Genomic DNA, 10,048 nt, shown 5'->3' with positions numbered 1-10,048 from the left:
GGTTGGAATTACAGTGGAGTTCTTTAAAATGTCTTTCTTCTTGGGAAATGCATGCTGATGTATTCTAATTCAATGGAATAAAAGTACTACTCTAATAGAGCAGTACTACTCTCAGGACAGTGCAAGTGTGGGCCCAGTGGCCCAATTGAAAGCAGTTCTGTCTTCAAAGTGGTTTGAGTCACATTTGGGTTGTTTAAAAGCTGCTTCTTGGCAATCTAATGTGGGTCTAGTTGCGTACTGAAAAAGGCATTAGACTTTGGAGCTGAGTACTGTGTGTTTGGGTCACACTTGGACAGAACTATTCTAATGAATTAGAACCAAATTTGTGGCACAGGCATTTGAAGGCCCAGTGGCCTAATGGATAAGGCATCAGCCTTCGGAGCTGAGGATTGTGGGTTCGAGTCCCATCTGGGTCAGTTGCAACTGTATGTGCAACCTGTTTCATGGAATGTAGGTCTTCTGAGTTGATGTTGGCACCTTACGAAAATGTGTTTTTCCTTTTTTTTTTTTTTACATGAATACATCAGCTTTTGACAAATACGTATATTCATATATGGATTTTTTTTTTTTTTTCTGAAGAAAACCCTGGTTTTACACAGTGGCTTTTATTGAACTCTAATTCAAGTGAATAAGTGTATTACTGTATAACTGTTATCCAAAAGAGCTACAGTAGTGAAATTGCAAGTGTGGGCCTAGTGGCCAAATGCAGAAGGTATCAAACTTTGGAGCTGAATACTGTAGGTTAGAATCACATCTGGGTTGTTTAACATGTTCTTCTTCTTGGGGAATGCCTACTAGATTTGAATTATTCAATGGAATGACAGTATTACTCTAGTGGATCTGCAAGTGTGGGTTCAGTTGCCCAGTGGCACACACTTCAGTTTTTTGAAATCCCGTATTGGTGGTTTCAGTGACATCTGATTTGTTTAAAAGCTTCTTTTTGGCAAATGATTGTGCAGTTATTTGAACTGAGTAGAATCACCTTACAGCTCTAATTCAGCAGTATTACAGTAAAGAAACTGCAAATGTGGCCCGATGGAAAAGGCATCAGACTTTTGAGCTGAGTACTATGGGTTTGAACAACATCTGGCTTGTTTGAAAGGTTTTTTCTTTGTCAGATGCCTCATAATTTTATTCTAATTCAACGGAATGACAGTAGTTCTCTAATTCTGCAGCATTAGTACAGTCAAGTTGCGACTGGGGTTCTAGTGGCCTAATGGAAAAGGCATCAGATTTTGCAGCTGGGTGCTGTGGGCTTGAGCCTCTACTAGGTTGTTTGATTGGTCCTTTTTCTTGGGGAGTGGCAATAATATATTTGCAATTCAACTGAATGAGAGTACTACTCTAAAACAGCAGTATTATTACAGTGAAACCCCATATATGCATGTAGTGACCTGATGGAAAAGGCATCAGACTTTAGAGCTGAGTACTGTAGGTTGGAATTACAGTGGAGTTCTTTAAAATGTCTTTTTTTTTTGGGAAATGCATACTAATGTATTCTAATTCAATGGAATAAAAGTAGTACTCTAATAGAGCAGTACTACTCTCAGGAAAGTGCAAGTGTGGGCCCAGTGGCCCAATGAAAAGCACTTCTGTCTTCAAAGTGGTTCTGTCTTCATCTGGGTTGTTTAAAAGCTACTTCTTGGCGATCTAATGTGGGTCTAGTTGCGTACTGGAAAAGGCATTAGACTTCGGAGCTGAGTACTGTGTGTTTGGGTCACATTTGGACAGACCTATTCTAATCAATTAGAACTAAATTTGTGGAACAGACCGTCACAGACCTAGTGGCCTAATGGATAAGACTTTAGAGCTGAGTACTGTAGGTTGGAATTACAGTGGAGTTCTTTAAAATGTCTTTCTTCTTGGGAAATGCATGCTGATGTATTCTAATTCAATGGAATAAAAGTACTACTCTAATAGAGCAGTACTACTCTCAGGACAGTGCAAGTGTGGGCCCAGTGGCCCAATTGAGTGGCCCAGTGGCCCATTGAAAGCAGTTCTGTCTTCAAAGTGGTTTGAGTCACATTTGGGTTGTTTAAAAGCTGCTTCTTGGCAATCTAATGTGGGTCTAGTTGCGTACTGAAAAAGGCATTAGACTTTGGAGCTGAGTACTGTGTGTTTGGGTCACACTTGGACAGAACTATTCTAATGAATTAGAACCAAATTTGTGGCACAGGCATTTGAAGGCCCAGTGGCCTAATGGATAAGGCATCAGCCTTCGGAGCTGAGGATTGGGGTTTTGAGTCCCATCTGGGTCAGTTGCAACTGTATGTGCAACCTGTTTCATGGAATGTAGATCTTCTGAGTTGATGTTGGCACCTTACGAAAATGTGTTTTTTTTTTTTTTTTTTTTTACATGAATACATCAGCTTTTGACAAATACGTATATTCATATATGGATTTTTTTTTTTTTTTTTTCTGAAGAAAACCCTGGTTTTACACAGTGGCTTTTATTGAACTCTAATTCAAGTGAATAAGTGTATTACTGTATAACTGTTATCCAAAAGAGCTACAGTAGTGAAATTGCAAGTGTGGGCCTAGTGGCCAAATGCAGAAGGTATCAAACTTTGGAGCTGAATACTGTAGGTTAGAATCACATCTGGGTTGTTTAACATGTTCTTCTTCTTGGGGAATGCCTACTAGATTTGAATTATTCAATGGAATGACAGTATTACTCTAGTGGATCTGCAAGTGTGGGTTCAGTTGCCCAGTGGCACACACTTCAGTTTTTTGAAATCCCGTATTGGTGGTTTCAGTGACATCTGATTTGTTTAAAAGCTTCTTTTTGGCAAATGATTGTGCAGTTATTTGAACTGAGTAGAATCACCTTACAGCTCTAATTCAGCAGTATTACAGTAAAGAAACTGCAAATGTGGCCCGATGGAAAAAGGCATCAGACTTTTGAGCTGAGTACTATGGGTTTGAACAACATCTGGCTTGTTTGAAAGGTTTTTCTTCTTGTCAGATGCCTCATAATTTATTCTAATTCAACGGAATGACAGTAGTTCTCTAATTCTGCAGCATTAGTACAGTCAAGTTGCGACTGGGGTTCTAGTGGCCTAATGGAAAAGGCATCAGATTTTGCAGCTGGGTGCTGTGGGCTTGAGCCTCTACTAGGTTGTTTGATTGGTCCTTTTTCTTGGGGAGTGGCAATAATATATTTGCAATTCAACTGAATGAGAGTACTACTCTAAAACAGCAGTATTATTACAGTGAAACCCCATATATGCAGTGACCTGATGGAAAAGGCATCAGACTTTAGAGCTGAGTACTGTAGGTTGGAATTACAGTGGAGTTCTTTAAAATGTCTTTTTTCTTGGGAAATGCATACTAATGTATTCTAATTCACCGGAATAAAAGTAGTACTCTAATAGAGCAGTACTACTCTCAGGAAAGTGCAAATGTGGGCCCAGTGGCCCAATGAAAAGCACTTCTGTCTTCAAAGTGGTTCTGTCTTCATCTGGGTTGTTTAAAAGCTACTTCTTGGCGATCTAATGTGGGTCTAGTTGCGTACTGGAAAAGGCATTAGACTTCGGAGCTGAGTACTGTGTGTTTGGGTCACATTTGGACAGACCTATTCTAATCAATTAGAACTAAATTTGTGGAACAGACCGTCACAGACCTAGTGGCCTAATGGATGAGACTTTAGAGCTGAGTACTGTAGGTTGGAATTACAGTGGAGTTCTTTAAAATGTCTTTCTTCTTGGGAAATGCATGCTGATGTATTCTAATTCAATGGAATAAAAGTACTACTCTAATAGAGCAGTACTACTCTCAGGACAGTGCAAGTGTGGGCCCAGTGGCCCAATTGAAAGCAGTTCTGTCTTCAAAGTGGTTTGAGTCACATTTGGGTTGTTTAAAAGCTGCTTCTTGGCAATCTAATGTGGGTCTAGTTGCGTACTGAAAAAGGCATTAGACTTTGGAGCTGAGTACTGTGTGTTTGGGTCACACTTGGACAGAACTATTCTAATGAATTAGAACCAAATTTGTGGCACAGGCATTTGAAGGCCCAGTGGCCTAATGGATAAGGCATCAGCCTTCGGAGCTGAGGATTGTGGGTTCGAGTCCCATCTGGGTCAGTTGCAACTGTATGTGCAACCTGTTTCATGGAATGTAGGTCTTCTGAGTTGATGTTGACACCTTACGAAAATGTGTTTTTTTTTTTTTTTTTTTTTTTTTTTTCATGAATACATCAGCTTTTGACAAATACGTATATTCATATATGGATTTTTTTTTTTTTTTTTTTTTTTTTTTTTTTTTTGAAAAAAAACCCTGGTTTTACACAGTGGCTTTTATTGAACTCTAATTCAAGTGAATAAGTGTATTACTGTATAACTGTTATCCAAAAGAGCTACAGTAGTGAAATTGCAAGTGTGGGCCTAGTGGCCAAATGCAGAAGGTATCAAACTTTGGAGCTGAATACTGTAGGTTAGAATCACATCTGGGTTGTTTAACATGTTCTTCTTCTTGGGGAATGCCTACTAGATTTGAATTATTCAATGGAATGACAGTATTACTCTAGTGGATCTGCAAGTGTGGGTTCAGTTGCCCAGTGGCACACACTTCAGTTTTTTGAAATCCCGTATTGGTGGTTTCAGTGACATCTGATTTGTTTAAAAGCTTCTTTTTGGCAAATGATTGTGCAGTTATTTGAACTGAGTAGAATCACCTTACAGCTCTAATTCAGCAGTATTACAGTAAAGAAACTGCAAATGTGGCCCGATGGAAAAGGCATCAGACTTTTGAGCTGAGTACTATGGGTTTGAACAACATGAACAACATCTGGCTTGTTTGAAAGGTTTTTCTTCTTGTCAGATGCCTCATAATTTATTCTAATTCAACGGAATGACAGTAGTTCTCTAATTCTGCAGCATTAGTACAGTCAAGTTGCGACTGGGGTTCTAGTGGCCTAATGGAAAAGGCATCAGATTTTGCAGCTGGGTGCTGTGGGCTTGAGCCTCTACTAGGTTGTTTGATTGGTCCTTTTTCTTGGGGAGTGGCAATAATATATTTGCAATTCAACTGAATGAGAGTACTACTCTAAAACAGCAGTATTATTACAGTGAAACCCCATATATGCATGTAGTGACCTGATGGAAAAGGCATCAGACTTTAGAGCTGAGTACTGTAGGTTGGAATTACAGTGGAGTTCTTTAAAATGTCTTTTTTTTGGGAAATGCATACTAATGTATTCTAATTCACCGGAATAAAAGTAGTACTCTAATAGAGCAGTACTACTCTCAGGAAAGTGCAAATGTGGGCCCAGTGGCCCAATGAAAAGCACTTCTGTCTTCAAAGTGGTTCTGTCTTCATCTGGGTTGTTTAAAAGCTACTTCTTGGCGATCTAATGTGGGTCTAGTTGCGTACTGGAAAAGGCATTAGACTTCGGAGCTGAGTACTGTGTGTTTGGGTCACATTTGGACAGACCTATTCTAATCAATTAGAACTAAATTTGTGGAACAGACCGTCACAGACCTAGTGGCCTAATGGATGAGACTTTAGAGCTGAGTACTGTAGGTTGGAATTACAGTGGAGTTCTTTAAAATGTCTTTCTTCTTGGGAAATGCATGCTGATGTATTCTAATTCAATGGAATAAAATTCAATGTAAAAGTACTACTCTAATAGAGCAGTACTACTCTCAGGACAGTGCAAGTGTGGGCCCAGTGGCCCAATTGAAAGCAGTTCTGTCTTCAAAGTGGTTTGAGTCACATTTGGGTTGTTTAAAAGCTGCTTCTTGGCAATCTAATGTGGGTCTAGTTGCGTACTGAAAAAGGCATTAGACTTTGGAGCTGAGTACTGTGTGTTTGGGTCACACTTGGACAGAACTATTCTAATGAATTAGAACCAAATTTGTGGCACAGGCATTTGAAGGCCCAGTGGCCTAATGGATAAGGCATCAGCCTTCGGAGCTGAGGATTGTGGGTTTGAGTCCCATCTGGGTCAGTTGCAACTGTATGTGCAACCTGTTTCATGGAATGTAGGTCTTCTGAGTTGATGTTGGCACCTTACGAAAAATGTGTTTTTCCTTTTTTTTTTTTTTTTTTTTTTTGAATACATCAGCTTTTGACAAATACGTATATTCATATATGGATTTTTTTTTTTTTTTTTTTTTGAAGAAAACCCTGGTTTTACACAGTGGCTTTTATTGAACTCTAATTCAAGTGAATAAGTGTATTACTGTATAACTGTTATCCAAAAGAGCTACAGTAGTGAAATTGCAAGTGTGGGCCTAGTGGCCAAATGCAGAAGGTATCAAACTTTGGAGCTGAATACTGTAGGTTAGAATCACACATCTGGGTTGTTTAACATGTTCTTCTTCTTGGGGAATGCCTACTAGATTTGAATTATTCAATGGAATGACAGTATTACTCTAGTGGATCTGCAAGTGTGGGTTCAGTTGCCCAGTGGCACACACTTCAGTTTTTTGAAATCCCGTATTGGTGGTTTCAGTGACATCTGATTTGTTTAAAAGCTTCTTTTTGGCAAATGATTGTGCAGTTATTTGAACTGAGTAGAATCACCTTACAGCTCTAATTCAGCAGTATTACAGTAAAGAAACTGCAAATGTGGCCCGATGGAAAAGGCATCAGACTTTTGAGCTGAGTACTATGGGTTTGAACAACATCTGGCTTGTTTGAAAGGTTTTTCTTCTTGTCAGATGCCTCATAATTTATTCTAATTCAACGGAATGACAGTAGTTCTCTAATTCTGCAGCATTAGTACAGTCAAGTTGCGACTGGGGTTCTAGTGGCCTAATGGAAAAGGCATCAGATTTTGCAGCTGGGTGCTGTGGGCTTGAGCCTCTACTAGGTTGTTTGATTGGTCCTTTTTCTTGGGGAGTGGCAATAATATATTTGCAATTCAACTGAATGAGAGTACTACTCTAAAACAGCAGTATTATTACAGTGAAACCCCATATATGCATGTAGTGACCTGATGGAAAAGGCATCAGACTTTAGAGCTGAGTACTGTAGGTTGGAATTACAGTGGAGTTCTTTAAAATGTCTTTTTTCTTGGGAAATGCATACTAATGTATTCTAATTCAATGGAATAAAAGTAGTACTCTAATAGAGCAGTACTACTCTCAGGAAAGTGCAAATGTGGGCCCAGTGGCCCAATGAAAAGCACTTCTGTCTTCAAAGTGGTTCTGTCTTCATCTGGGTTGTTTAAAAGCTACTTCTTGGCGATCTAATGTGGGTCTAGTTGCGTACTGGAAAAGGCATTAGACTTCGGAGCTGAGTACTGTGTGTTTGGGTCACATTTGGACAGACCTATTCTAATCAATTAGAACTAAATTTGTGGAACAGACCGTCACAGACCTAGTGGCCTAATGGATGAGACTTTAGAGCTGAGTACTGTAGGTTGGAATTACAGTGGAGTTCTTTAAAATGTCTTTCTTCTTGGGAAATGCATGCTGATGTATTCTAATTCAATGGAATAAAATGGAATAAAAGTACTACTCTAATAGAGCAGTACTACTCTCAGGACAGTGCAAGTGTGGGCCCAGTGGCCCAATTGAAAGCAGTTCTGTCTTCAAAGTGGTTTGAGTCACATTTGGGTTGTTTAAAAGCTGCTTCTTGGCAATCTAATGTGGGTCTAGTTGCGTACTGAAAAAGGCATTAGACTTTGGAGCTGAGTACTGTGTGTTTGGGTCACACTTGGACAGAACTATTCTAATGAATTAGAACCAAATTTGTGGCACAGGCATTTGAAGGCCCAGTGGCCTAATGGATAAGGCATCAGCCTTCTAATGGATAAGCTCAGCCTTCGGAGCTGAGGATTGTGGGTTTGAGTCCCATCTGGGTCAGTTGCAACTGTATGTGCAACCTGTTTCATGGAATGTAGGTCTTCTGAGTTGATGTTGGCACCTTACGAAAATGTGTTTTTCCTTTTTTTTTTTTTTTTTTTTTTTTGAATACATCAGCTTTTGACAAATACGTATATTCATATATGGATTTTTTTTTTTTTTTTTTTTGAAGAAAACCCTGGTTTTACACAGTGGCTTTTATTGAACTCTAATTCAAGTGAATAAGTGTATTACTGTATAACTGTTATCCAAAAGAGCTACAGTAGTGAAATTGCAAGTGTGGGCCTAGTGGCCAAATGCAGAAGGTATCAAACTTTGGAGCTGAATACTGTAGGTTAGAATCACATCTGGGTTGTTTAACATGTTCTTCTTCTTGGGGAATGCCTACTAGATTTGAATTATTCAATGGAATGACAGTATTACTCTAGTGGATCTGCAAGTGTGGGTTCAGTTGCCCAGTGGCACACACTTCAGTTTTTTGAAATCCCGTATTGGTGGTTTCAGTGACATCTGATTTGTTTAAAAGCTTCTTTTTGGCAAATGATTGTGCAGTTATTTGAACTGAGTAGAATCACCTTACAGCTCTAATTCAGCAGTATTACAGTAAAGAAACTGCAAATGTGGCCCGATGGAAAAGGCATCAGACTTTTGAGCTGAGTACTATGGGTTTGAACAACATCTGGCTTGTTTGAAAGGTTTTTCTTCTTGTCAGATGCCTCATAATTTATTCTAATTCAACGGAATGACAGTAGTTCTCTAATTCTGCAGCATTAGTACAGTCAAGTTGCGACTGGGGTTCTAGTGGCCTAATGGAAAAGGCATCAGATTTTGCAGCTGGGTGCTGTGGGCTTGAGCCTCTACTAGGTTGTTTGATTGGTCCTTTTTCTTGGGGAGTGGCAATAATATATTTGCAATTCAACTGAATGAGAGTACTACTCTAAAACAGCAGTATTATTACAGTGAAACCCATATATGCATGTAGTGACCTGATGGAAAAGGCATCAGACTTTAGAGCTGAGTACTGTAGGTTGGAATTACAGTGGAGTTCTTTAAAATGTCTTTTTTCTTGGGAAATGCATACTAATGTATTCTAATTCAACGGAATAAAAGTAGTACTCTAATAGAGCAGTACTACTCTCAGGAAAGTGCAAATGTGGGCCCAGTGGCCCAATGAAAAGCACTTCTGTCTTCAAAGTGGTTCTGTCTTCATCTGGGTTGTTTAAAAGCTACTTCTTGGCGATCTAATGTGGGTCTAGTTGCGTACTGGAAAAGGCATTAGACTTCGGAGCTGAGTACTGTGTGTTTGGGTCACATTTGGACAGACCTATTCTAATCAATTAGAACTAAATTTGTGGAACAGACCGTCACAGACCTAGTGGCCTAATGGATGAGACTTTAGAGCTGAGTACTGTAGGTTGGAATTACAGTGGAGTTCTTTAAAATGTCTTTCTTCTTGGGAAATGCATGCTGATGTATTCTAATTCAATGGAATAAAAGTACTACTCTAATAGAGCAGTACTACTCTCAGGACAGTGCAAGTGTGGGCCCAGTGGCCCAATTGAAAGCAGTTCTGTCTTCAAAGTGGTTTGAGTCACATTTGGGTTGTTTAAAAGCTGCTTCTTGGCAATCTAATGTGGGTCTAGTTGCGTACTGAAAAAGGCATTAGACTTTGGAGCTGAGTACTGTGTGTTTGGGTCACACTTGGACAGAACTATTCTAATGAATTAGAACCAAATTTGTGGCACAGGCATTTGAAGGCCCAGTGGCCTAATGGATAAGGCATCAGCCTTCGGAGCTGAGGATTGTGGGTTCGAGTCCCATCTGGGTCAGTTGCAACTGTATGTGCAACCTGTTTCATGGAATGTAGGTCTTCTGAGTTGATGTTGGCACCTTACGAAAAATGTGTTTTTCCTTTTTTTTTTTTTTTACATGAATTATGGATTTTTTTTTTTTTTTGAAGAAAACCCTGGTTTTACACAGTGGCTTTTATTGAACTCTAATTCAAGTGAATAAGTGTATTACTGTATAACTGTTATCCAAAAGAGCTACAGTAGTGAAATTGCAAGTGTGGGCCTAGTGGCCAAATGCAGAAGGTATCAAACTTTGGAGCTGAATACTGTAGGTTAGAATCACATCTGGGTTGTTTAACATGTTCTTCTTCTTGGGGAATGCCTACTAGATTTGAATTATTCAATGGAATGACAGTATTACTCTAGTGGATCTGCAAGTGTGGGTTCAGT

General features: G+C 39.3%; 5 non-coding genes across 5 annotated transcripts; all 5 read left to right on the top strand.

Annotated features, from left to right (window-relative positions):
• The first annotated feature begins 343 nt into the window (after window positions 1-343).
• Window positions 344-416, top strand: trnar-ucg (transfer RNA arginine (anticodon UCG)). The gene has a single exon. It is a non-coding gene; the product is annotated as a tRNA-Arg (tRNA).
• A 3,590-nt stretch (window positions 417-4,006) lies between these two features.
• On the top strand, window positions 4,007-4,079 carry trnar-ucg (transfer RNA arginine (anticodon UCG)). Its single transcript has one exon. It is a non-coding gene; the product is annotated as a tRNA-Arg (tRNA).
• Window positions 4,080-5,871: 1,792 nt separating this feature from the next.
• trnar-ucg (transfer RNA arginine (anticodon UCG)) lies at window positions 5,872-5,944 on the top strand. The gene has a single exon. It is a non-coding gene; the product is annotated as a tRNA-Arg (tRNA).
• A 1,770-nt stretch (window positions 5,945-7,714) lies between these two features.
• On the top strand, window positions 7,715-7,808 carry trnar-ucu (transfer RNA arginine (anticodon UCU)). The gene is made up of 2 exons: window positions 7,715-7,751; window positions 7,773-7,808. It is a non-coding gene; the product is annotated as a tRNA-Arg (tRNA).
• A 1,756-nt stretch (window positions 7,809-9,564) lies between these two features.
• trnar-ucg (transfer RNA arginine (anticodon UCG)) lies at window positions 9,565-9,637 on the top strand. The gene has a single exon. It is a non-coding gene; the product is annotated as a tRNA-Arg (tRNA).
• The last annotated feature ends 411 nt before the right edge of the window (window positions 9,638-10,048 follow it).

This window comes from Labeo rohita, unplaced genomic scaffold (assembly GCF_022985175.1).
Source record: "Labeo rohita strain BAU-BD-2019 unplaced genomic scaffold, IGBB_LRoh.1.0 scaffold_2136, whole genome shotgun sequence".
NCBI classification, from domain to species: domain Eukaryota; kingdom Metazoa; phylum Chordata; class Actinopteri; order Cypriniformes; family Cyprinidae; genus Labeo; species Labeo rohita.
This window is presented reverse-complemented; position numbering and strand designations above follow the sequence as displayed.